A 26,313-nucleotide genomic window follows, 5' to 3' on the forward strand; every position below is an offset into this window, starting at 1 on the left:
CTGTCACTGTGCCAATACCATGCAGTTTTTAACACTATTGCTCTGTAGTATTGCTTGAGGTCAGGGATACTGATTCCCCCAGATTTTCTTTTGTTGTTGAGAATAGTTTTAGCTATCCTGGGTTTTTTGTTATTCCAGATGAATTTGATAATTGCTCTTTCTAACTCTGTGAAGAACTGATTTGGGATTTTGATGGGTATTGCATTGAATCTGCATATTGCTCTTTTTTTATTGTTATTTTTTTATTCGATATAATTTATTTACATTTCAAATGATTTCCCCTTTTCTAACCCCCCCCACTCCCCGAAAGTCCCGTAAGCCCCCTTCTCTTCCCCTGTCCTCCCTCCCACCCCTTCCCAGGTCCCCGTTCTGGTTTTGCCAAATACTGTTTCCCTGAGTCTTTCCAGAACCAGGGACCACTCCTGCTTTCTTCTTGTATCTCATTTGATGTGTGGATTATGTTTTGGGTATTCCAGTTTTCTAGGTTAATAACCACTTATTAGTGAGTACATACCATGACTCACCTTTTGAGTCTGGGTTACCTCACTTAGTATGATGTTCTCTAGCTCCATCCATTTGCCTAAGAATTTCATGAATTCATTGTTTCTAATGGCTGAATAGTACTCCATTGTGTAGATATACCACATTTTTTGCATCCACTCTTCTGTTGAGGGATACCGGGGTTCTTTCCAGCATCTGGCAATTATAAATAGGGCTGCTATGAACATAGTAGAGCATGTATCCTTATTACATGGTGGGGAATCCTCTGGGTATATGCCCAGGAGTGGTATAGCAGGATCTTCTGGAAGTGAGGTGCCCAGTTTTCGGAGGAACCTCCAGACTGATTTCCAGAGTGGTTGTACCAATTTGCAACCCTACCAGCAGTGGAGGAGTGTTCCTCTTTCTCCGCACCCTCTCCAACACCTGCTGTCTCCTGAATTTTTAATCTTAGCCATTCTGACTGGTGTAAGGTGAAATCTCAGGGTTGTTTTGATTTGCATTTCCCTAATGACTAATGAAGTTGAGCATTTTTTAAGATGCTTCTCCGCCATCTGAAGTTCTTCAGGTGAGAATTCTTTGTTTAACTCTGTACCCCATTTTTAATAGGGTTATTTGGTTTTCTGGAGTCTAACTTCTTGAGTTCTTTATATATATTGGATATTAGCCCTCTATCTGATGTAGGATTGGTGAAGATCTTTTCCCAATTTGTTGGTTGCCGATTTGTCCTCTTGATGGTGTCCTTTGCCTTACAGAAACTTTGTAATTTTATGAGGTCCCATTTGTCAATTCTTGCTCTTAGAGCATACGCTATTGGTGTTCTGTTCAGAAACTTTCTCCCTGTACCGATGTCCTCAAGGGTCTTCCCCAGTTTCTTTTCTATTAGCTTCAGAGTGTCTGGCTTTATGTGGAGGTCCTTGATCCATTTGGATTTGAGCTTTGTTTTTTTCCTAAACAATGGAAATTGATCCAGTCCCTCGTGTGCAGCCTCAGCCACTTAACTGCATTTTGTTCTCACTACAATAGTTAAACTTACTTTTTATTTTTATTTTTGAGATTGCAATTTAATGATTATCTCTCCCTTCCCTTTCCTCCCTCCAAACCTTGGGTTTTGTCTTTTTTTTTTATTTCATGGAAATGAGACCACTGCACTCTGAGGGCACTCAATGGTGAAAAGGGGAAAGTGAGTAGAAAATCTATTGTCAGTTTCTTGAGGTGGGCTATGGTACTGCACTCACTGAGCACAGATCACATTAGATTAATGGAAAGGTAGCAAAAGGACCTTCAGGAATATGTTATGTCTATTATTGAAGCACTACATTATAATATGACTTTGGATTTTGATTAAAAACTGACTGTCAAAACTCTGCACAAGAACAACTAAATCAGGGAAGGTAACTGATTTTTTTTTACAGGTGTTTAGGTATTTTAGAAACATAGTATTTGTGCGTTTTCTGATTTCTACATTTTCCTTTGGAAAATAATTCTAGGTTAAACAAATGGGTTGTATAAAACTGACCTTGGCAGCCCAGGAAAAAGTTTAGCCTTGGGTTATAACTCACAACTTGATATTAGACTATGTGGCCAAGTTTACTTTTTAACTATATATAATCACAAACATAATTTTTGTCTCTTTCTAATTGTTTCATGTTTTTAATACCTTTCAGTTTATACTTGAAATTGTTTTATATACCACACCATTTTTAATTTTTATCATTTTATTTATTTTATAAGTTTTGGCCTGCATATATGTCTCAGGTAACCATGTGCATATCTGGTCCCCATGGAGGCCAGAAGAGGTTGTTGGGTTCCCTAGAACTGAATTACAGATGTCCATGGGCCACCATGCAATTACTTAGAAATAAACCCAGGTACTCAACGATAGCAACAAATATATGAGTCACCTCTTTATCCCCATAATAACCCTATGTAATATGCTTAGTTTCTCAGTGCTTTGTTTTGTATAGAGAATACAAAAACTAAACTAAGAAGACAGATAACGTCTCTATATTATATGCTAATGCCAACTTTCCTTTTTAGCAGTTTTTGTACAACTTTTAACCTTTAATTAGCTAATTCGTTAAAGCAGTGGTTCCCAACTACTTTTAAGGTCAAACAACCCTTTCACAGGGGTTGCCTAAGGCCATCAGAAAACACAGATATTTACATTATGATTCATAACAATAACAAAATTGCAGTTATGAGGTAGCAATGAAAATAATTTTATGATTGGGAATCACCACAAAATGAGGAACTGTATTAAAGAAAGGCAACATTAGGAAGGTTGAGAACCACTTTAGGAAAACTTTGTAGGTTGTCAATTATCAGTTCACCTTTAAATGATTAATGACATGTGATTGGTACCCTTCTATGATTCTTTTTATTCTTTCTTCCTTTCATTTTTAGTAGAAAAATTAAGATTCTAGGCAATTCTATCCTTTCATTAAACCTAAATAATATAAAAGATTATTAAGGGTATTTTTTCTCAATAGATAATTTTTTCCAACACAAACAGTATAGTACTATAAATTAGCTTCTTCTTCCTGTACATATAATGTGTCACTATGTCTGAGTGATAACATCTAATGGGCACCACATGGAAAATGAAAATAATCAGTGATTTTTAAAGTATAATAGCTGGCCATTTCATGAATGGCCTTAGAGCTTAAATTTCTAGGAAGAGAGCATAGTAAGAAATGTTTTAAACTACTTTTTTCTATACTGTCTTATAAGACTAGCAAATAAGCATCCCACAAAGTATATATTATGGAATACAACATTAGATTAACCTTATTTTAGACATGTAGAGAAGTCGATTCTGCTTCTATCCTGCCTCAGTTTAATTGCATGGCCTTGGAGAATCTGCCTCTGTGTTTTTTTCTGTTTCTGAGTTTAAAAACAAATGAAGTGGAACTACCTTAGATTCAGAGTCAACTCTAAGGCCTTTCTAACCCTCACAGTCATGTTTGAAATTTGAGGTTATTGTTGCCTTGTGAGCATAGCAGATCAAAAAGCTATGTTGTAGAGAACAGTGATTGGGAAACCACTGAGCTAGACCCTCTTTGAGATCATTCTCATTGTATGGGTACAGCATTACTGATAGCCAGTCACCACCAAGTTTGTATGCCTGTCTTCAAGGACAGTTACAGTTTTTGTTGATGGTCTATTACATGAAAACAGTTTCGCCAGTATTTTCTGCTAAGAAGCAGTTAGAAGTATTCACCATTGAACATACATACATGAGGCATACTTTTGTCATACCTATGTATATTCCTGAGATATTAAGCCTTAAACTAAGATTCTTAGGTGCATGGTTGGTTCATGGAATGATGTCAAGAAAACCAGACAAACAAAAATCAAACAAACAAACAAAACAAAACAAAAACAGGAGAAGCAGCTAAGTGAGGACATGCCATTAGGAGAAGCATAGCTTCTTCACACAAACATGGGTTAGATCTGTGAGTGTGCTTTGGTCTGAGGTAAGAGAGAGGGAACTTTGTCTCCTTGTGTGTGTCATCCATTTGGTAATGGGTTGCATTCAAGTAAACTTCCATGAAATATACAAGGAAGTGACCCATCTTAACTCCCAAGAGAAGTGCAGTTGTGAAGCAGCTGGAATATATAGAACCTGGGTTACTAGTGGGTGTACATTTGCCTCAGTTAAGGGTGTTCAGGCAAGGTACCAAGAGTATCTGCTCTAATTTTTCTTATGTTGAATCAAAATTGCACTTCACAAATATACTCCAACAAAAATTGTTAAATGCGATTTAAATTAGGTATTTATCAAGGTCATCATTTGTATCTATGTATACTAAGAAAGACTGATCAATATGCTTGCTCTGGTAAAATTTACACTTTTGTTGGTGTGAAGAATACTATGTATATAATGTTTGTATAGCTTCAAAGCTAAGGATAAGATCATGTGTTACACAAATAGTATCAGAGTCAGTGTGTAAAGTGATTAGAGTGATAGGACAAAGCCTCAGAGTCCTAAAGTATCTTGAGTGTTGATAGGGAGTGTGGCTGGTGAGTGGTATTTGGAAAATATTACAAAGTGGGACTTGAATTTAGTCTATTAAAAGTGGTAAAGAAGAGCTCAGCAGTTATACAGTAGGGGGTGTTTACTCATAAAACAATTTAGTAAATTCAGAAAGGCATTAGCAAATGCATATATTGGAAGGGATCATTAAAGAATATGTAGAGTAGCTGGATGAAAGGATTTGTGATCAAGAGGACTGAAGAGAGCTCAGCAGTAGAGGAAAGCACCCAGCTGTGATGGAACTCTACCAACAAGTAGTGAACTCTGAAATTGCTTCCTAGGCAGTGGTGGACCACTAAAGGTCTTTGAACATGACAATTTGCTTATTAAATGATGTATGTGGGAGAATTATCTAGACAACACATAGAAGCTGATGGAGTTCTCTCTAATCTACCCACCATTAAAATGGATAAACATTCATCCATAGATGGAACTCTTTTGTTTAAACCTTTCGTGGTAGTGGCTTGTATTTGGAATGCACTTGCCCAGCTTACATCTTGTGCTTGATGACACCCAGGTTTGTAAGAACAGCTGTGCAGGTCATCAGGTAGTTTTCATTAAAGTCTTTTTAAGTGATGAAGGGGAAGCAAGACCCATTCAAACTTTCCATTTGCTTCTTGAACTAAAGCCCAGAGATAATTATTCATAATCACTCCTAAATCTGAAATGTGATATTGTTCCATGAGTCACCATCTAGGTTTTAACCATGCACTAAACAAAAAAAGCACAACTTACTTCTACTTAGGCAATTTGGGAAAGCATTCACTGAAGTAGTCTGCCTTTTTCTGTTCACTTCCTGAGTACAAATCTGGATTCTAACAGCCAAGGACACTCTCCAGTAATAGTGTATTCAAATAAACAACATTTGCAGAGCACTCACTGTATGCATCGTAGGGACTGATTACAAAAGAAATCAAATACTTTTTGCCTTTCAGGATGTTGCAGTATAAATAGAATAGTATGTTTTAAAGACAGAATACTTGAAAATGCATGAGAATGTTTGCAAAACAATATCTACAAGGAATCAAATAAAATATAAATCAAGAAAATCAAAGGGCTAAGAAAAGTAACAAAATTGGAGCAAAGCATAAAGCAATTACAACACTAATCTTCTCACTGGATCATTTGTGTATCTGTAGTCTGATATGGGTAAGTAAGAAAGAAAACACTGTGTTTTCCTAGCGGAACAATATATCTAGTTATTGAGGAATATTGCTGTTCATCACATTTGACGAACAAATCCATTCCATCAGGGAAGCCCCTAAATGTTAAAGAGCACATCTTTCTATAAAAGACATATGTCTTTGTGAACATGATGCATTATATGGAAAACTTTGAGAACTCATTCTAGAAATATCGATTGAGTGAGCTTCTAGCCCTCAGAGCAGCAGGTCTATTCACTCTAAGATAAATATGGACTTACCTCTGCCATGAAATATAAAGAAAATACCCATCTTCTTACCTCATATTTCTCTTCTGAGGTGCAGGCACAGATTCAGAAAATCTTGAGTTAGGAATCCTGGCTGGTTAATGAGATAGGTAAGCTTAGGCATACCGAGTGCCTGGACAGTTAGTTAGCTCCTCACTCAAAGGGCAACCCATTCAGCAAATGCAATTTGGAGGAAAGAACTGGAAATGGAATGACCATCTGGGCCAGAGTGGACTAGAAGTCATGTTTAACATATAGTGAGAAAATCATAATTCAAGATACAGAGACCTCAGTGGTCAGCAAAACAGAAGTTAAGCCAAAAGTATGGGAAATAGTTCAGACTTCTCTCAGCAAAGTATTTCTCAGAATTTTTTAAAAGCATACTTAAAAGTAGCACAGCCTTTGAAATCAGACTGAGGACAAGTCTCAACCCTGACACTTGCTAGCTGTATAAGTTCTTTGACTCTCTCAAGTTCCTGGTGAGGACAGCTATTGTCATTAACAGCATAAGTTGGGTTAAACACCAGACTCACACCTAACCCTCAAGAGACTTGAGGCCCCAGGGAGTTGGGAGGTCTGGTGGGGTGGGGGAAGAGAGTGGGGACATCCTCTTGGAGATGGAGATCGGGGAGGAGGTGTGGGATGTGGAACAGTCAGAGGGCAGACAGGTAAATAAAGACTGGACTGTAAAAAAATGTAAAGAATTTAAAAAGAGAGAGAAAGAAAGCACCAGACTTGGTGCCTGGCATGTAGTTTGCACTCCATCCAAGGTAGTTTTGACTAATAAAATTATGCTCCAACATAATATGAAACAGATAAAATCACAAGCTATTAGTCAAAGGATATTGAATTAAATAATTTAGTAACCATTTTCCCTATGTTATGTTTTAATTGATTAGCAAACTAATCATTGAGTTTACCCTGGCATTTTCATGTGTTGATTTACTTTATTAATCCTCTTTCTAGTCTTCTCTGGCCCCTCTTCCTCTGGACCCTGAACTACCCTAATTATTAATTAATATTTTAAGTCACATAAAAGTATACTTATCATTATGAGATTGTTTCATACCTAAAGTTTATAAACATTTGAGACAGGAAGATATAAGTCACTTGCTCTTCAGATATTTATTATTTAAAGGCCCAAAGTCTTTAAGAGTCCTGAAACTCGGTTTCTATCCGATATGGCAATGGGACTGTAATCATTCTCACAAGGAGAGAACGCCAGGGCAAAGGCTACAAAATCCCACATTAAAAATGCACAATAGAAATTAGTCTAATGCAATGATACTTGTTTTCCACATGACTTTGGATGGTTATAAATGATTAAAGTGGCTCTAAATGTTTATACTTTTTGTGAACTCATGTGTTTATATCATATGCTATCTCAATGTTGTCTAATTTTACTCCTGTTCTGCCATATTTAGTGCTAATGTCTTATGCACAATGGTAATGTGCATATATTCTCATTGATTCAGCTCAAAGTAGCTTTTTGTGCTCTTTGTAAAACTTACCTTCAAAAACTAAATTAATATATGCATTTTGTAGCTTAGCAAGAATAGAAGATTTTAATAGCTTTGATTCATAGACAGATAAAATTGTGAGGAAATGACTTCTGCAGCACTGAATAAGGACTTGTAATCTGTGATTTAATTTATTTTAACCAGAAAGTGAGATTGCAGTATAAATCTGCTTTTAAGTAATTCAGTAACTTGGAAACAAATCTGTTAGCTGTCACCTTTGCCCTTAAATTTTATTTTCTCTGTCTCTAAAGTTAGCTGTCTTTCAGTTTTTATGGTCTATAGTTAGCTGTCTTCACTATTCAGACTGAGCACATTCCTAGGACACTTTCAATTATTTAGAATTTCTTTACGTGATTATATGTGTGCATGTGTCTGTGTATATGTGGGGGCATATCTATGTGTGCCCATGTGTGTGTAGTAGTCAGAATATCAAATCAATCTCCACCTTTTCATATATATATATATATATATATATATATATATATATATTTATATATATATATATATAAAATCTATCCTGTGTGTGTGTGTATTGAGATCAGAAGACAATTTGTTAGGGGTTCAGGTCATCAGGCTAGTCTTGGTAGTAAGCTTCTTTCCCTGCTAAACCATCGGAACCATCTTACTGGCCCTTCACTTTTTGCTTTTATTTTTTTTTTATTTTTTTTTATTTTTTCTTTCCTTTTTTTCCCTCATAGATTCAACTAGAGCCAATTGGCTGGCCATTAACACCCATGAAATTTTCTGTTTATGCTGCTCAAGAACTTGAATTATTAGGGAATGTCCCTTTTGTTTTGACATGGGTGCTAGGATTCCAATTCAGATCCTCATGCTTATACATCAAGCTTTTTACGGACACAGCCAGCCCTGACAGTTTAGAACTTCTATGTCTTCAAGCACTCCTCAAAAAGTTCAAAACAGCACTGATTACTGTAAAAGATCAGTGGGCAAACTACTGTTTCACCTCTGAAATCTAGAAGTTCACCTGTAACATAACTCCTATATAGTTAAAAAGTTGGTTATTATGGAATGGTTGATAGGTTATAGTCTGTAGGATGGTACAAAGTTCTATAAAAGCTTAAGTTCAAGAGAGATGACTTAGTTGGTAAACTGATTGTCTCACAAACATGAGAACATAAGTTCAATCCTCATCACCCATGTGAAAGAGCTGAGCATAGTGGTACGTGCTTATAATGTCAGTTCTTGGAAGATGGAGATAGGTGCATCTTTAGGACTTGAGTTATAATCGGTCTAATTGGTGACATGCTCCAGGTCCCAGTGAGAGACCCTATCTCAAAAAGTAAAGTAGAGCTCTTACCTCCACACATATACACTCATGAGTCTTCACTCACAAATATATACATGCATACACACAAATGACTTTTAACATGCACACAAAGAATTTTTAAAGAATATGTTCAAAACAAAATCCCACTGTACTCTTGTTCTGCCCCTTGTTCTGGAAAGACTCAGTGAAGCAGTATAGGGCAAAACCAGAACAGGCAAGTGGGAAGGGGTGGGTAGGAGAACAGGGGGAGGGAAGGGGGCTTATGGGACTTTCGGGGAGTGGGGGGCTAGGAAAGGGGAAATCATTTGAAATGTAAATAAAAATATATCGAATAAAAAAAGATAAAAAAAAAGAATATGTTCAAAACAAAATCCCACTGTACTCTATTAAAACTAGCAACTAACAGGAAATGATTTTGGAATGTATTTATATTTCTATAAAGTTTTAAGATCCTCTTTAAAGGAATTTGCCAATGAACAGGAATGCATATATTGAATAAATTTAGCCATTGTCTATTTCACCTTCACATATATGCTTGGTCTCAATTTGGTGTGAAATACATTTAGAATATTTTTGTGAAAGTATTTTATATGAAAAAAAAGCTTATAAGAAAATGCTTGACTCTCCATATTATGAATGAAATGGTATTCCACACAGAGGCTTGAGGACAAGCCAAAGCCCCACAACACAGGAAAATATCTTCAAGAGCCAATAACCTTTCATTTAGCCTTTGAATAGAAAGAGTCATCTTTAGCTAGATAGCTTGCTGGAAATAAATAACAATGGGATTGCAAAAAAGAGCAAAGATTCATCTTTTCCCTACATCTCTGAAACTCTGAAACAGTAATATGGCACTCAATTTATACAGATAATGGCTTGATTGACCTACCCTACTCAGCTCTTCTCCCATTGTGATTTTGTTTAAATGGCTTTTCAATTTATTCCTAATGAGGCTACTAAGGTGTCCGCTATGATGTTAAAATGTTCTTCTTCCCCTTCTTAAATGCCGTGGGAACCTTAGTGAATTACAATTCCTTGATATTACATTCATGTTCCCATGGGTGCCCCCGCTTGGGATCATTTATTTACCTGTGAATCTTTTTGGTGTGGGAAGGTTAATAGAAAAGGGAGGCAAAATAGTAAATAGTTTTGGCTTTCTGGAAGCGACATGAAACAACCCAAATGAGATGTAAAGCTCTGATAATTGGGTGTTAAAATGCATACACAAGCAAAGTCAGAACAGAGAGGCTACATACAATAAGAAGAGCACAAACTTCAGAACTAATTGACCGACCTATGATCAACTTACAGTGTCTCTGAGATTTGTGTATAGAAGGAATTACTTGATAGGATTTGTGTGTTAACCCAGTGAGAAACATGTCAAAATAGATGCTATCCCTACATCCTAATTAATGTTAGGTGTTGTGATTCTTGTGGACCAGTATTATGACACTGTAATTTGGAGGTAGACTCATTATTTAGTCTGGATTGGAAGGGAATTTATTCTAACTGGTGTAGAAAGGTAGCCGTCTTCTCTGTAATGAACATAATGGACCTTAGAAAATCATAGCCTATCACATGCAGCTCAGCACAACATATGTAATGCAGTTTAATGACTGTAACTTCAGGCATCAGCCTAAAACTACTTGAAGGTAATATTGCTTTGCATTGCAATTTCAGTGAAGTAGACTGGCAGAATACAGCTCAGTTTTACAGTCTGACCTCTTGTTCATTACTTAAAGCCACAGAGTCTTTTTTAATGTTTCGATTTTTTTTCTCTTTGCAAGCTGTTTCTAAGACAAACAGTGTGTCATGTGATAACTGAATTTCAGATTCTAAAAATATATTTAGCTCTATAATTCTAAATGATAAACCTATTTAATGGAGAATTTTCTTTTACTGCTGGTTTGATCAATAAATTAAGTAGATTGATTAAGTCAGGCTGTCAGGACCAAAGACTGTCACTAACTTAGCCAGACACATTGGCCCATTTATCAGAGACAGAGGCTGAAAAAGGGCAAATTTTGTCCTATAATTCAGTAACAAATATAACCAAATAGGTCACAGGGCACAATGCTACCACTTGCTTCTATCTCTACATAAAGTAGATAATGTTAAAACATGGGGTTGTTTGGCTCTACCTGTATAGAAATTATGAGTCAGCTCAGAGATGTGTTTCCAGGTATGATAGATAGTCTTGGTCTTAAACACCCAAAGCCTATGTGCTGCACTTACCAGCCAAGAAGATTTATTCTCCAATCCCTGAAAATGAGGGGCTTATTGCTCAAGTCTCTCTGTTTTCAGGTTAGAGGCATGATACTCTGCCTTTAACCACTGGTGGCTCTAACACTTAGTAGTTTTTTATCCTTCACTGCCAGTAGCCCTGGAGTAGTAACAGACAAAAGCAATAACCACCTAGCACTGCAGTATCTGCTGGTGTTACGGTTCTCTAGTGCTCTTGGATCATGGAATTGTCCACCTCTATAGTAGCTAGCTAATGACAGATAGTGAGCCTAGGGTGTTGAGGACATTTGAGAGCTAAATCTGGGCATCTCTGTATTACTCCTTCAATTTCTTCTCTATGCCATATCACAGACATTTGCTTAAATCTTTCTAGCCCCTGTACTAGATGTACTTCATTTCATTGTTTGTTCTTTATCCTGAGTGATAGTGGTTTTAATAAGCATCTGGAGTCCATCAAAGCATGTGCTGGCAATATATCTGGAGTCAGTTGTTGCAAACTGTTGTAGCTGTGACTGTGTCTTCTGGAGCTAGACTTAAACTTTGGTAGCAAGCAGCAGAATAGAGTATTGATTTCTCAGGGAGTCAATGGGCTTCTCACAGGAGTCACGCATGAATGAGAACCATCAGAATGCTTTTCTGATAGTCTTCTACCAAAGGAGCCTGAGTACCTTAAAGTTTGAGAATTAAATTATCTTAGCCCTTAACATTGTATTTAAAGAAAAAGAAAACATGGAAAAGAGTGCTTATAAGAAAGCAATTTCATAAATATTATATTGATATAAAAGTGTCATAAAAATTCTAGTTCCTGTGTCAGTATCCTGGGGACTGGTGGATACTGATCAATCTTTTACAAACTAGATCAGTGGTTCTCAGGCTATGGATCATGACTCCTTTGGTGGTTGCATATCAGATATTTGCATTATCATTCATAACAGTAACAGAATGACTGCTATGAAGTAGCAATAAAATATTTTTTATGATTGGTGGTTACCACAAGTTGAAGAACTGGATTAAAGGGTCATAGCATTAGGAAAGTAGAGAAGCACTGAACTAGAGCATAGAAATCATCTCAATATAATGGGAAGGAAAGTTTTATTTTTATTAGCTTGCTTGACATTTTTCCTGTTTTTCTGTTTATTTCTTTCTTTATATATATATATATATGTATATATATATGCCTTTGTATTTATATATCATATGATGGTCTTTCTAAATTTTAAACAGAATAAGTCATTCTTTTATTTGTAACTGATGATATGCCTGACATAGTATAAAGCAAAAATGTATTAGACATTATCCTTGCTTTCATGAAGCATATATAAAAACAGCATGACTAGAAAAAAGTTTGAAAGATCATAATGGGGATATAGATGTAGCACAGTGGGAGGTAATTTGACTAATATGTATGAGATCCTGGCTTCCATGCCTAGTATCAAATGAAAATAGGTCTTAGTAAATAATCATATCTATAAAGTAGGAAGAAATTTGTTAAATTGGAATATGGGATCAGAAAAAAAGGTGAAACAGTTACTAAAGAGTGTTCCAGTTAATCACTCAGGGTACCCTGTAGTCTTTCTAAATACATTGCCCCTTCTAAACTGTGTCCCTCCCTCCTTTTTTGTCCCTTTCCATAGATTTTGGATTTCTTGGCATCTAATGGTGGCTTTGTGAAATCTGGCATTGACTTCTCCCTAGTATTTTTATCTCTCCTTCCAGAATTTTATTTTTAGCCATATAACCTAGATGCCTAAACCACTTAAAATGGTTTACAAAAATACTCGAATCTCCTTCTTTACCAAATGTAAGTATAAATAATGTCAGAGGCTTATATGTCCAGCATTTGAAGTGACAGTGTGCCCAGAAATGGTTTATAGAATATTATTATATATTTTTTAGGATTTTGTCTTATAAAACTAAAGGTGATCTGTAAGAATTCTATTAAAGACAAATATCCACCAACTCATTAACCAATATTTGTTGCATATCCATATATGCCAGACATATGTGAACACCCAGGCAATAAGTACTCTTGAAATGATTTTAATAAACATACAAACACATGCATACAAATAAATTTTCTCTTTCATACGTGCACAGTACATGATAAATTGTATATGTTGTAAAGGGAAAAACATATATACCAGGAAAATAAATGTTCAGAAGAAAACAAATTTGGGTTTAAAGAATAAACAGCAATTTGTTGAAATGTCAAGGCACAATTTAGAAATGTTTTAATGCTAAAATGTTAAAAAAAAAAACACCAAGTGAAAGACATCTGGAAAGCCTGAAATATACTTGAATAGAGATGTCTTTTAATTAACATTAAAGAAGTGAATTTGGAGATGGAGAAATGGTTCACCAGTTCAAAAGTTTGGGTATGTTGTACCTGCATTTTTGTTAAATTCTAAAAAGTCCTTATTTCTTAATTTCTTCACTGACCAATTTATTATTAAGAAGATAAGAAATTATTCAGCTTCCATGTGTATGTGGGTTTTCTGTTATTTTGTTCACATTGATGATCAGCCTTAGTCCATGGTGGTCTGATAGAATGCATGGGATTAATTCAATCTTCTTGTATCTATTGAGACTTTTTATTAGATATTTTCTTTATTTACATTTAAAATGTTATCCCTTTTCCTCATTTCCCCTCCAAAAAACCCCATCCCATCCTCTCTCCCATCCCCACCCCCTCAGCTCACTAATCCACCCACTCCTGCTTCCCTGACCTGACATTCCCCTACACTGGGGCATCTGAGCCTTCACATGAGCAAAGGTCTATCCTCCCATTGATGCCTGACAAGGCCATCCTCTGCTGCATATGCATCTGGAGCCATGGGTCCCTCCATGTGTACTCTTTGGTTGGTGGTTTAGTCCCTGGGAGCTCTGGGGTTACAGGGTGGTTCAAATTGTTGTTCCTCCTATGGGGCTGCAAACTCCTTCAGATCCTTGGGTCCTTTCTCTAGCTCCTTCATTGGGGACCCTGTGCTCAGTTCAATGGTTGGCTAAGAGTGTCACCCCCTGTATTTGTTATGAACTGGAAGAGTCCCCCAGTGACTGCTATATCCAGGTCTGGTCAGCAAGCACTTGTTGGCATCTACAGTAGTATCTCGGTTTTGTAACTGGTACATTTACAGAATGGAATACTACTCAGCTATTGAAAACAACGAATTTATGAAATTCTCAGACAAATGGATGGAACTAGAAAATATCATCCTGAGTGAGGCAACCCAGCCACAAAATAACGCCCATGGTATGTACTCACTGATAAGTGGATATTAGCCCAGAAGCCTGGAATACTCAAGATACAATTCACATATCAAATTATGGCAAAGTAAAAAGAAGAACAAAGTATGGATACACTGGTCCTTCTTAGAAGGGGGAACGAAATACCCACAGAAGGAAATACAGAGACAAAGTGTGGGGCAGAGACTGAGGGAAAGACTGTCTAGAGACTGCCCCACCTAGGGATCCATCCCAGAGGCAGTTTGTCAAAGCAGAACAAATTCATAGAGAACCTAATTTGATTTAGTCAGCTTGGAGAGGAGTTTTGAACCAGAACTGCTGAGTTGCCCCAGCCATCCAGAGTTCAGAAAGAACTAGAAGGGGTGAGCTTATTCAGAAGTCAGCCTCCCTGAGACATCACCAACTTTTGGCGAAGACAAGTTAGTTTTTACAATGAACTACTTGCCCCTGGGAAGTTATCAGTAACTATCATTAACAATATTGTTCTCCAGAATTTGAATGTAGAAACCCTAACCCTTTAGCTATTCAGAATTTTCTAGAGATGGAGATTTTAGAGGTGAATAAGGTAAAATAAAGTCAATAAAGTAGGTTTTGAACCAAATGACCTCATGTATTTACACACCTCTGTCCTTAGCTATAAATGAAGGTGCGATTATTTATATGTTATTAGAATAGACTGTGAAGTAGACAGAAGACTACATGAAGGTACAGGAATGATCCACAAAAGAATGAAAGAAGCTCTTCAAAGAAACAATTCTAGCATCTTTGTTGCAGACTCTTTCTCTGGAGCTTAAAAAAATAATTTTCTACTGATTAAAATATGTAGTATGTGACATTTTCTTCACACCCTAACAAGTGAATGCAATTACTGGAAGCATTGCTCTGAAGTTTCCAAGTTGCTTTTTGAAAATAAGTATAAGAGAAATTAGTGAATCTACCTTAATATGTTGAGAGAGACAGAACTAAAAGTCTTTGTTCAGAAAATTATTCCAGGAAGAGTGTAGAGGAATGGACAGCTGTCACTGTTATTAAAAACAGAAAGACTAGTTAGGAGAATGTTTGAGCTCTTTATTGCCTAATAAGTACCAGAGTATTCTTCTTTCTTGCAAGGGCTCTATAAAATTGACAAATGAACAAGCTGGAGATAGAAACAATATCCTTAATGTGGAAGAGGTGGATATGTAGGAGGTAGCTGTGGGTAAGAACCAAATAGAAGTTGGCATGTTCTACATTTTAGACTGAAACTTTAGCAGCATAGTCAAAGGGAATATAGATGTGTAGAGAAATGATACAAACTCAGATCATTGCCAGCCAGTTATCTATGCAAATTCCTTTCTACTGAGAATACAAAGGCACTTCATCTACTGCATTGAGGAATGAACATTTGATCATGTAAAAAGCATTTTTGGGGGGAGATGTTTGAAGAGGGATATACTTATCCCCATTTATTATATTGTCCTAGAGAATGAGATGTTTCACTGTTCTATCTGTTACATAAGGTAGAAGCTAGTACTCAATTCTCCTTCTATTATTTTCTACCACAAAAACATCCAGTTACAGATTACAGAGCTAAATCTTGAGGATAAGTTACGAAATTCCTCTCAGGCTGCAGTAATCTTATGCTCGGCAAAATTATTTCATGTCTGGAATAGATTAACTGTCAACAAAAGTTAGGGGCACATTTGTTAATTCATGAAGCACTTCTCCAGCTTGTAAACAACAGTAGTCTTTACTACCTAGCTCCACTAATCACAAACAGTTTTCAGGAAATAAGATGTAATTGTATTTATGACCAAAATGATTTGGTTTAGAATCTCCCTTGGACATATTTGATCTCTTAGAAGTTTATCTCTACCATGGCATACATAGTTCATATTTTGAGTTTACTGATGTCATCTAATTTTAACTACGAATTTAAAAGTGATCACTTTCACTGGGTGCTTGTTTAATATGAATCCATCCTTCATGTAAAGTATATGGCTATCTTTAAATTTGGGGATCCAAATGTTTTTTATACACTCAAGAAAAACTTAGTGTAGCAATATCAATTGGAACTCTTATTATGAGGCAGAGGGAATGCAAGCCAAGCAATAAGTTAATCTCCTTGAATTCTGCATGTTGTCCATTTAACTGACTTTCATTTAGCCTCCAGGCTATGTTATAAAGAATGTTAGGATTCACATGTTGTGCTTTCCTTTCCTTTCAGTTTTATAGATTGATCAATTAGCTTCAGAGGCCAAGCAGAAAGAAAGAGATCCCCTCAGGCTAAAAATAGTCTTCATTTAGAAAGAATTACTAAGTCTCCTGTTCTTTGCTTGTACTGAAAACTTCAAGGGGCCCTGCCATGTTTCTGGAACATATCCTAATGCAGAAATGAAAGAGGAACATGGCAAAGTAACTGCTTCAAGTAGAAGAAAACTGCAAACCAATAACATTGATGGTGGAATATTTGGAATATGTTTAAAATGTTCACTATGTTGGATTAAGAACATGTACTGGGAAGTCATTGTATAAACAATCTCTCTAATATATGATGCTGTACTTTTTTTTTTTTTTTTTTTTTATTCGATATAATTTATTTACATTTCAAATGATTTCCCCTTTTCTAGCCCCCCCACTCCCCGAAAGTCCCGCAAGCCCCCTTCTCTTCCCCTGTCCTCCCACCCACCCCTTCCCACTTCCCCGTTCTGGTTTTGCTGAATACTGTTTCACTGAGTCTTTCCAGAACCAGGGGCCACTCCTCCTTTCTTCTTGTACCTCATTTGATGTGTGGATTATGTTTTGGGTATTCCAGTTTTCTAGGTTAATATCCACTTATTAGTGAGTGCATACCATGATTCACCTTTTGAGTCTGGGTTACCTCACTTAGTATGATATTCTCTAGCTCCATGCTGTACTTTTAGGGACAGTTGAATGAATGAATGAATGAATGAATGAATGAATGAATGAATAGATGGATGGATGGATGGATGGATGGATGGATGGATGGATGGATGGATGGATAGATGAATGGATGGATGGATGGATGATGGATGGATGGATGGATGAATGGATGGATGAATGAATGATGACTCAAATGTTAGCTATACAAATAAAACGTTACTTTTGCCTTATGATTCAGAGGGTATGTAAATGAATAAACTTCCTGGGAAAAGTGTTTTACAACTTTACAATCAAAACTCCTTAGTGAGCTATATAATCAGTTTAGTAGGTTCACATACAGCACTTTAAAACAACTGAATGGGAGAATATAAAAGGCATTTTAGTACACTGTACATAAGCTTATTTCTAATTTGCTAAATCTTTATCTTGACTATATAAGCATATACTTGATTATAGGTAAAATATATTTTTATTGAATATGACTCGTGGTCAAAAATAGTCTGCTGCTAGCATATTGTGGCTCATGAATCAGATTTGGCATGTCACCATTTTTTTCTAAGTAGTATTTTATTGAAACAGAGAACTTGGAATTTGCAAAGCCTAAAATATTTACTCCTTGACTCGACCAGAAAAGTTAGTGTTCTAAGTAACTGGAAACTTTTAGGCATAGTGCACCTGCTTTTGGTGGTTTAGGTTTTTGTCTTGTTAAGCAAGGCAAGTATAAAATTTCTATGAAGTTGGAATCATATCTGTCTTACATATCTTATGCCTTTGAACTTAAAAAAATTGGCAGTGTTTTAAAGCTTACTTGTAATGCTAATTGAACCTAGCTAGTGTTAAATACTTTCAAATGATCTCTCCATAGGTATGCCTTTACAGAACATGGCTACATTCATTGGTAGTCATCTGACATTATCAACCTTGTATGTAGTAGTGTCTCTTCATCCTCAGCAAACCTTGCAATGATTGCCCATTGATAATTGCAGAAACTATTACGCTGAACTTAAATCTTATACATGTGCTTGAAAACTGTGTAGCTCTGAAACTAAAAGCCCCTATGCAAATGTGATTGGAGGAGGTGGAGCTGCAACCCAATGATACATAGGATACAAGAGGCCAGGAGCTCAAGCCCTAGTACCAGCAAAGCCAGAAAGTTAATTTAGAGTTCTAGAATAAAAATATTCACGAGAGAAAAAAATTACAGACAAGATGAGAGTGTTGTGCAAGAAGTAAATCAGTATAAGTAACACTGTTTCTCGCCCCCGCTCCCAAATCTTAACTATTGGACTTAGTCAACAGAAAGATATTTTTAATATCCTCATTAATATTTATTTCAGCCATCCTTTGGAATGTACATGCGAGAGCTACAGTAATTAATGGGAACTACATCAAGGTATTTGGTAGAGGACAGAAGTTTAGCAATGAACACAGAGTATATAAAAGTGCCTATGGACCAAGCTGAGTAGACTGCACTTTGTCCTGTATGAAATGGGAGGTCATAAGAGTCTTGTGATCAGGAGAACTAAAAACATTCTTTGAAGGTTGACTAATGGACTACACATGGTCATGTATAGAAGGGGGAATGCCAGATAGAAGATAATTTAAGTTGAAAAATACTAAGTGGCTGCAGAGAGTGCAACAAGCCTATGAACCAACTCGTGGATAATGATATGAAATTTATTTAGGAAGTATAACCAAAATATTTGTGGAGAATGACAAGAGATTAAACTAGAAGTTAAGTAGAGACCTCTGATGGAGAGCCTTTTACACCACATTAAAGAATTCAATCTTTATCATTAAAGGAAGTCAAGGAAACAATGATGGAAAAAAAATCATACTCATCCTCAGTATAAAAAGTTGATTAAAGATAGACAAACCCAGAGGTATTGAGACCCATTAGGAGACTTTTTCCAGGAGACCTAGTTAGAAAGTCATTTTAGTAAGACTCTGTCTGGGTATATAAACACATTAAGGTCCTGCTCTCTTCTCTGAAACACAAGTGGAATAATCTAGTTGGAAGAGTAAAACAGTTCAGTTGTGTTGCAAGATTAGAAACATAGCCTAGAGTATTATATTATTTCCTCAAAGTTCTGAGATTCTGTGTGCATGTGTTCCTAGACATACTAACACGTATGCTGGGATATGTTATTCTTTTTATTTACTTTACTTGTTACTTATATATGCCATAAAGAGAATTTAAAAAGTATTTAGCCGGGAGGTGGTGGCACACGCTTTTAATTCCAGCACTTGGGAGGCAGAGGCAGGTGGATTTCTGAGTTTGATGCCAGCCTGGCTTTCAGAATGAGTTCCAGGACAGCCAGGGTCACACAGAGAAATCCTGTCTTGAAAAAACACCAAAAAAAGTAGTTAATCCCTTCCTTCCTTTATTGTTGTTTGAAGTCTGCTATCAGTGATATGTGAAACAGCAACTACTAAATAGGAAAAAAAAGGTCTTGATGGCTTTCTCCAATGGGGAACCTGCCATTGTAACATTATTTGCCATGTATGTTTTTTATTTCATCCCTAAAGAAACATTAGTACTATTTTTGAAATAGTAGATATTTGCATAAATCTAACATTTCTTATGACAATGTACCCTTGCAAATAGTCTTTCTAGGGGAAGAGATTATAGTCATCTATGAATTACACTGCTATTTAATTTCTATACAAATCAATTTTATTTTGCCAAATACAAATGGCTACTCTGCAGGGCTAATGAATCTGTATGGATCCTCAGTTTTAAAAATAGTCTCCAGTCAAATAAGGATTCTTTTTTCTTTTCTTTATCTTTATTGGATATTTTCTTTATTTACATTTCAAATGATATCCCCTTTTCTGGTTTCCTCTTTGAAAACCTCCTATCCCATCCCCTTACTCCTGCTTCTATGAGGGTGCTCACATACCCATTCCTGCTTCTTTGTCCTGGCATTCCCCTACACAGGACCAAGGGCCTCTCCCCCATTGATGCCCAACAAGACCATCCTCTGCTACATGTGCGGCTGGAGCCATGGGTTCCTCCAAGTGCACTCTTTTGTTGGTGGTTTAGTCCTTGCGAGCTCTGTGGATGGTGGGGGTGTCTGGTTGGATGATATTGTTCTTATGGGGTTGAAAACCCTTTCAGCTCCTTCATTCCTTCCCCTAATTGGGGACCCTGTCCTCAGTCCAATGGTTGGCTGCGAGCATCCATTTCTGTACTTGTCAGGCTCTCGCAGAACCTCAAGATACAGCTATCTCAAGCTCCTGTCAGCAAGCACTTGAGCGTAGTAAGCTACAGTTGTAGATGATCATTTAAGCTTCATAAAGCGTAAAGGATCTGGACTCCAAATATACATTTTGAGCGTATTGAAATCTAATTTACTACAGGTTATAAATAACCTATTTATGATAGGTTCAAGCTTTCTGGGAACTATAATTCAATAATTTCAAAGTTTCCTTTACTCAAACAAAATTTCAATTTTATTAAAGCAAGGACATGTTTAGAGTCACAGAAAAAGCCCACAGGAATGGATTTCTAAAATCTTAGTTTCATCAGCTGCATGGTAACTGTGCCTTTGGCCTTTGTTGAAGCCATAAGTTTGAGGGCAAGGCACTATACTGTGGTTCCATATATGAAGTACACAACCAAAAATTAAATCGCTTCTAAAATGCCTCCACTGGTTGGACTGCCGTACTAAAGATAATTTACTACTTAACCTACCCTTGAACTATGTAACAGTAAAGCCAATAAAGAGATATAAATACAAGTCTGAAACTAGTGAGTGTAAGAATTAATACAAAGGCATTGCTGAAAACAACTTCCAAGAAGACTCTTATAACCCATGTCCTGTTCAAATCTTCCATAGGAAGTATGCTCACATATTCAAAGAAAATGAAATCTTACATGAAAATTGTAAAACATATGAGAAACTTCAACACTGAGAAAACTCCAAAAAACCAACAGATGGGAGAATTCATATGCAAGCAACCAGAGATAGTAAAGCAATATAAAAGCAACTTCAAAGTAGAAATAAATTTATATTTATATGTATGTATAGATACACACCATATATGTATAAAATATATATATAGAGAGAGAGAGAAAAAAAAAAGGTAGTCCCTAACTTATGGATTTTCTTATGATTTTTTTCACCTTTATGATAATGCAAAGGTGAAATGCAGAATAGAAACCTGTCTTTGAGCTTATTTTTCTTGGCTAGTAAAAGCCATCTGTTCCTTATTTGCAATGTTGGGAAGTGACAGCATGCTTTAGCTTACAAACAACCATATGATCACAAAGGTAAATACCCGATATATTTAAGTATCCATGTTACCAGCAGCCTTTGTATGTGGGTATTCAGCAAATTCTGTAAGGCATCTAATAATTTGTTACCAGTATGGCTTTTGATTGTGTGTAACTATAAGCAAATATAAGTATTTTTAAACATATTTAATGTAGGCATGACTAAGTTATGATGTTTGGTGGACTTGGTACGTTAGTTTCTTAGAATGTTTTTAATTTAGTATGTGCTTATCAAAACATAACTCATTTGCAAGTCAAATCATACACATGTAAATACATATATATAAAATACATACATACATATATAAAATATGCATTATATATGTATATATATAAACAACATAACTTTTGACTTGTTTACTTAAAAAGCAACATGAATTTATTTCTTTTTTTGAAGATTTTTTTATTGAATATATTTTTTATTTACACTTCAAATGGCTTCCCCCTTTCACCCCCCAACTCTCCAAAAGTCACATAAGCCCCCTTCCCTCCCCCTGTTCACCCACCTACCCCTTCCCACTTCCCTGTTCTGGTTTTGCCCTATACTGTTTCACTGAGTCTTTCCAGAACCAGGGGCCACTCCATTCTTCTTGTACCTCATTTGATGTGTGGATTATGTTTTGGGTATTCCAGTTTTCCAGGCTAATATCCACTTATTAGTGAGTGCATACCATGAATGATCTTTTGAGACTGGGTTACATCACTTAGTATGATGTTCTCCAGCTCCATCCACTTGCCTAAGAATTTCATGAATTCATTGTTTCTAATGGCTGAATAGTACTCCATTGTGTATATATACCACATTTTCTGTATCCATTCCTCCCTTGAGGGACATCTGGGTTCTTTCCAGCTTCTGGCTATTATAAAAAGTGCTGCTATGAACATAGTGGAGCATGTATCTTTATTACATGCTGGGGAATCCTCTGTGAATTTATTTCTAACAACTCAAATCTGGAGTCATATTAAAGCTCTTAGAAAAAAAATCACAAGAGAATTATTTTGGGTCATTTTTTTTCATAAGTACATTTGTCCTGTTTATGAGATTTCTACTCTCACTACCTAATTACCATTTCCTCCAAGAAAGTAATATTGAAAAACCATCACAATGGAGGCTAGTGTGTCAACATGTGAATTTAGGAGTCATATACATTTTGTCTATTGCTGTCTTTAAACATAAATAGTATTTTGTCCCATAGAAGCTGCAGTGATTAATCTCAACTATCAATTTGGATTCAGAAACACCTAGAACATTAGACTTTTGGGGCGTGTCTGTGAGAGAGAATTTCCAGAAAAAAAATAACAGAAAAAATAGAAGATCTACCTTGAATGTGCCCATCAACTTCCCAAGGGTTGAAGAATTGGACTGAATCAAAAGTGGTGAAGAAAAACAGCTAAGTGTCCATGTTTCCTACCCTCTGCTCCCTGATGTGAAGACTCTTCACTATAATAAGCTCCTGATGCCCTCACCTCTCTGCTATGAAGGATTCATTCTCCCCACTCAATATGGGATTCAACACAAATACTTTCTTCTGTAATTTAGTTTTTGTCAGTTATTTCATCATGACAATGAAAAAAAGAGACCAATATGGATATCTATTATCTTCTAATTGACATAAAACTATTGAGATTTTTTTTTCAAGCTGGACATTGAACTGAGGGCTTTACACATGCTAGGCAAGTACTCTACCACTGAGACAGATCCTTATTCTGATTTCTCATTTGTAATAGGATTATTTTAAGGTTTGCTATAAATCTGCTCCATATCATCTTTACTCTGGAATTGATACCATAAAGGAACAGGCCTTGTATGAGCTATTGACTGACATTTTCATTTGAGAGGAGAGAAGAGGATCAGAGTAAGGAATTCCTTGGTGGCTCTGGAGCATCATGGAAAGCAGAATGCATCACTTCCCTTATTGTTATATTGGAGAGTGCTAATCACATGTCTAGGCATGATGAAGATGTAGACAAGTACATAATATTTCTGAAGAAGCAGCTGGTGTATATTTCTTACAAAGGATATTAGGTATGACTGTGGCAACTAAAAATAATTGATTATCCAGTGATTCTTTGATTTGTTTATGGAAGCCTTATAAAACTTATTGTAGTTTCTCATATATATGTGGATATTCTTACCAACAAATGATTTATTGATATACTTAGGATTGTATATTCTCCTTTTATCTGGACCTAAATATGCCGACATGGATCTCATTTCTTTATACTTCCAGTTTTAAAACTTTTCTGGGGAAATTGAAAATTTATGGGAAGAATTTGGGGGAGGGCAAACAGTAATCAGAATATGTTAAATGAAAAATATCTCTTTTAAATTAAAAGAAAACCTTTTCTCTCTGGGGAGGGTAGGAAGTGCTCCAGTTTCAAGAACAAGAAAGGTAGAAGTATATCTTGGGACAAGGAGACAGAGACCACATTGGAAGTAAGGAGACCATTTCTAAAATGGTTCTTTCCCAGTCTTCATCATATCTGTCTACAGATCTTTAAAGTTATGTTTTAATTCTTTAGAAACATCCCTTAAAACTGAGAATGTGCCTGGAATCATGGGTAGAGAAAATGGGGTGGAACATGTTTTTCTTTCATCATCAGGAAATATTCAATAACCTTGCTATGAATGCCAGGACAGGGTGGTTTCAACAGGAACAGTCATCTTCTAGCCACAAATCAGGTCCACTCCTTGGACTGGATATTGATGCTGCCATGAGAGAGGAAAGTGAATAAAAGGAAAAGCCATGTTAATTTCAAGCTCCATTTAGAAATGCACTAGAAAAATCAATGGCTGGTAAATAGAAAATCGGCAAAATTGGCAGGAAGAATTTTTATATTCAAGCTCAGAAGGGTCCAGAATATAAATCTGCACACTGACCAGATAATAACCAAATAAAATAATGATAATAGTCAAAAGACACTTGACAAGGCTTTTTTCCCCTCAATGTTTTAGTGTACTAAGGAATGACTTTATCAGATTCACTGACCCAAGTGCCTGTTATTGGAAATTTAGAGATTAAACTTTTGAATATACTTTGTTATTAGGCTTGTCCTGTAGCATCATTGATTGTACAGGACAAAGGAATGTAGACTATATAGGAGTGATTACCTGAAAACTTTAATGATGAAGATATTTAAGAAAGCTGGATTCTAGTGAGTTACACTCAAGGGGGTCTCTGCTCATCAGGCTTAAATATAACTTTCTTTGATAAATATAATAGCATTGCCATGAGTTTTTCAGTTTCATGTTTATAAATATGGCTCTTTTCTGAGATTGCACTACCCCATTGCTAAACAAGATATTTTCCAACCCTGTGGTATTGAAAGGGGATTTCTCTTTGATTCTTATCCTAGGACATTATTGATGCTAACCCAAAGTACACTTTGCTCTTTGAAGTGCGCACTGACAATTTCTGACTTCATATTTTTCATCTAACTCCCAGAAAATTTATAATTTGAAAGTCATTAAGATGTTGTACTCTTCAATATTATTCTTTAAGTTTACTTGTGTTTATTAATCTGTCAGGTATTGTTCAATGTTAGAAATACAGAATCTAATATTCCTTCTTATAAGATGCTCGCAATTTAGTGGGAGAGATAGTGAGTATCTAGACAATTAAAATACTATGGAAAACATGACAAAAGACATCAAACACCAAGAGCACAAGGCCCTTTGTGAATGCTGCATGATGCATGCCTTCTGTAAACCAGATAGCATGCTTTTCCCAGAAATGATCCATATATTTATTTTGTTCTCCCATTCCCTGTAGTTCTTGGCTTCCTATGTTCTGAAACTCTAGTCCACTTGAAAATATCTATTATATATTTTCTATAAATATAAATTTATATAAGCATTATATATAACATTTAATATAATGTAATATAATATATAATATACAACATATACATAATATACAATATGCAATATCATATCATGTATCATGTATCATATATTATGTATCATATTTCATATGTACCACATATCATATATCATGTATCATATATATAAATATTTTTCCTTGTCTTTCAGACATTTACTCAATAAGACCTTTGTACTGTTTTTTTTCAAAATTGCATCTGCCTGCTTCTCCTTCCTCACCACCTCCACATACAGTCACACTCTAGAAATACACATAATCTGGTTTCATTTTAATTTTCTACCTCCTGCAGATGACTGTCTCACCTAGTATGATATTTTACTTATTTATTTTAGTATGTTCTCTAAGTTTCTGCTAGAATGTGCCTTCTCTGAAGGCATGAATTATGTATGTTCTTTGGGATTGCCTTTGACAGTGCAGAGCACATCATAGTAATTTAAAACATAACTGTTGAATTAGTAGATGAGTGCCAATGGTACAGGTTAGCATTCAAACTTCTGTACTTGAACTCTTTATTATCCCAAACAGAAGCTACCCTACCAATGACTACTCTTTTTTTTTAATTTTTTTATTCGATATAATTTATTTACATTTCAAATGATTTCCCCTTTTCTAGCCCCCCACTCCCCGAAAGTCCCGTAGGCCCCCTTCTCCTCCCCTGTCCTCCCACCCACCCCTTTCCACTTCCCCGTTCTGGTTTTGCCAAATACTGCTTCACTGAGTCTTTCCAGAACCAGGGGCCACACCTCCTTTCTTCTTGTACCTCATTTGATGTGTGGATTATGTTTTGGGTATTCCAGTATGACTACTCTTTTAATGCAGGTTACAATGGCTCTATCATCCTTAAAATTTGATGTATTGGTACTCTTGTGGCCACATGTCAGAGCCCTGTACATTTGTAGCAACATACTCATGAGCTGATACCTTGAAAAAGCCAATTTGGACTCTGAATGCACTTAGCACACACAATAGGCTTTGAGAATCACTGCCATGGTTCATGTAAATATTT

Source organism: Apodemus sylvaticus, chromosome X (assembly GCF_947179515.1).
Source record: "Apodemus sylvaticus chromosome X, mApoSyl1.1, whole genome shotgun sequence".
NCBI lineage: Eukaryota > Metazoa > Chordata > Mammalia > Rodentia > Muridae > Apodemus > Apodemus sylvaticus.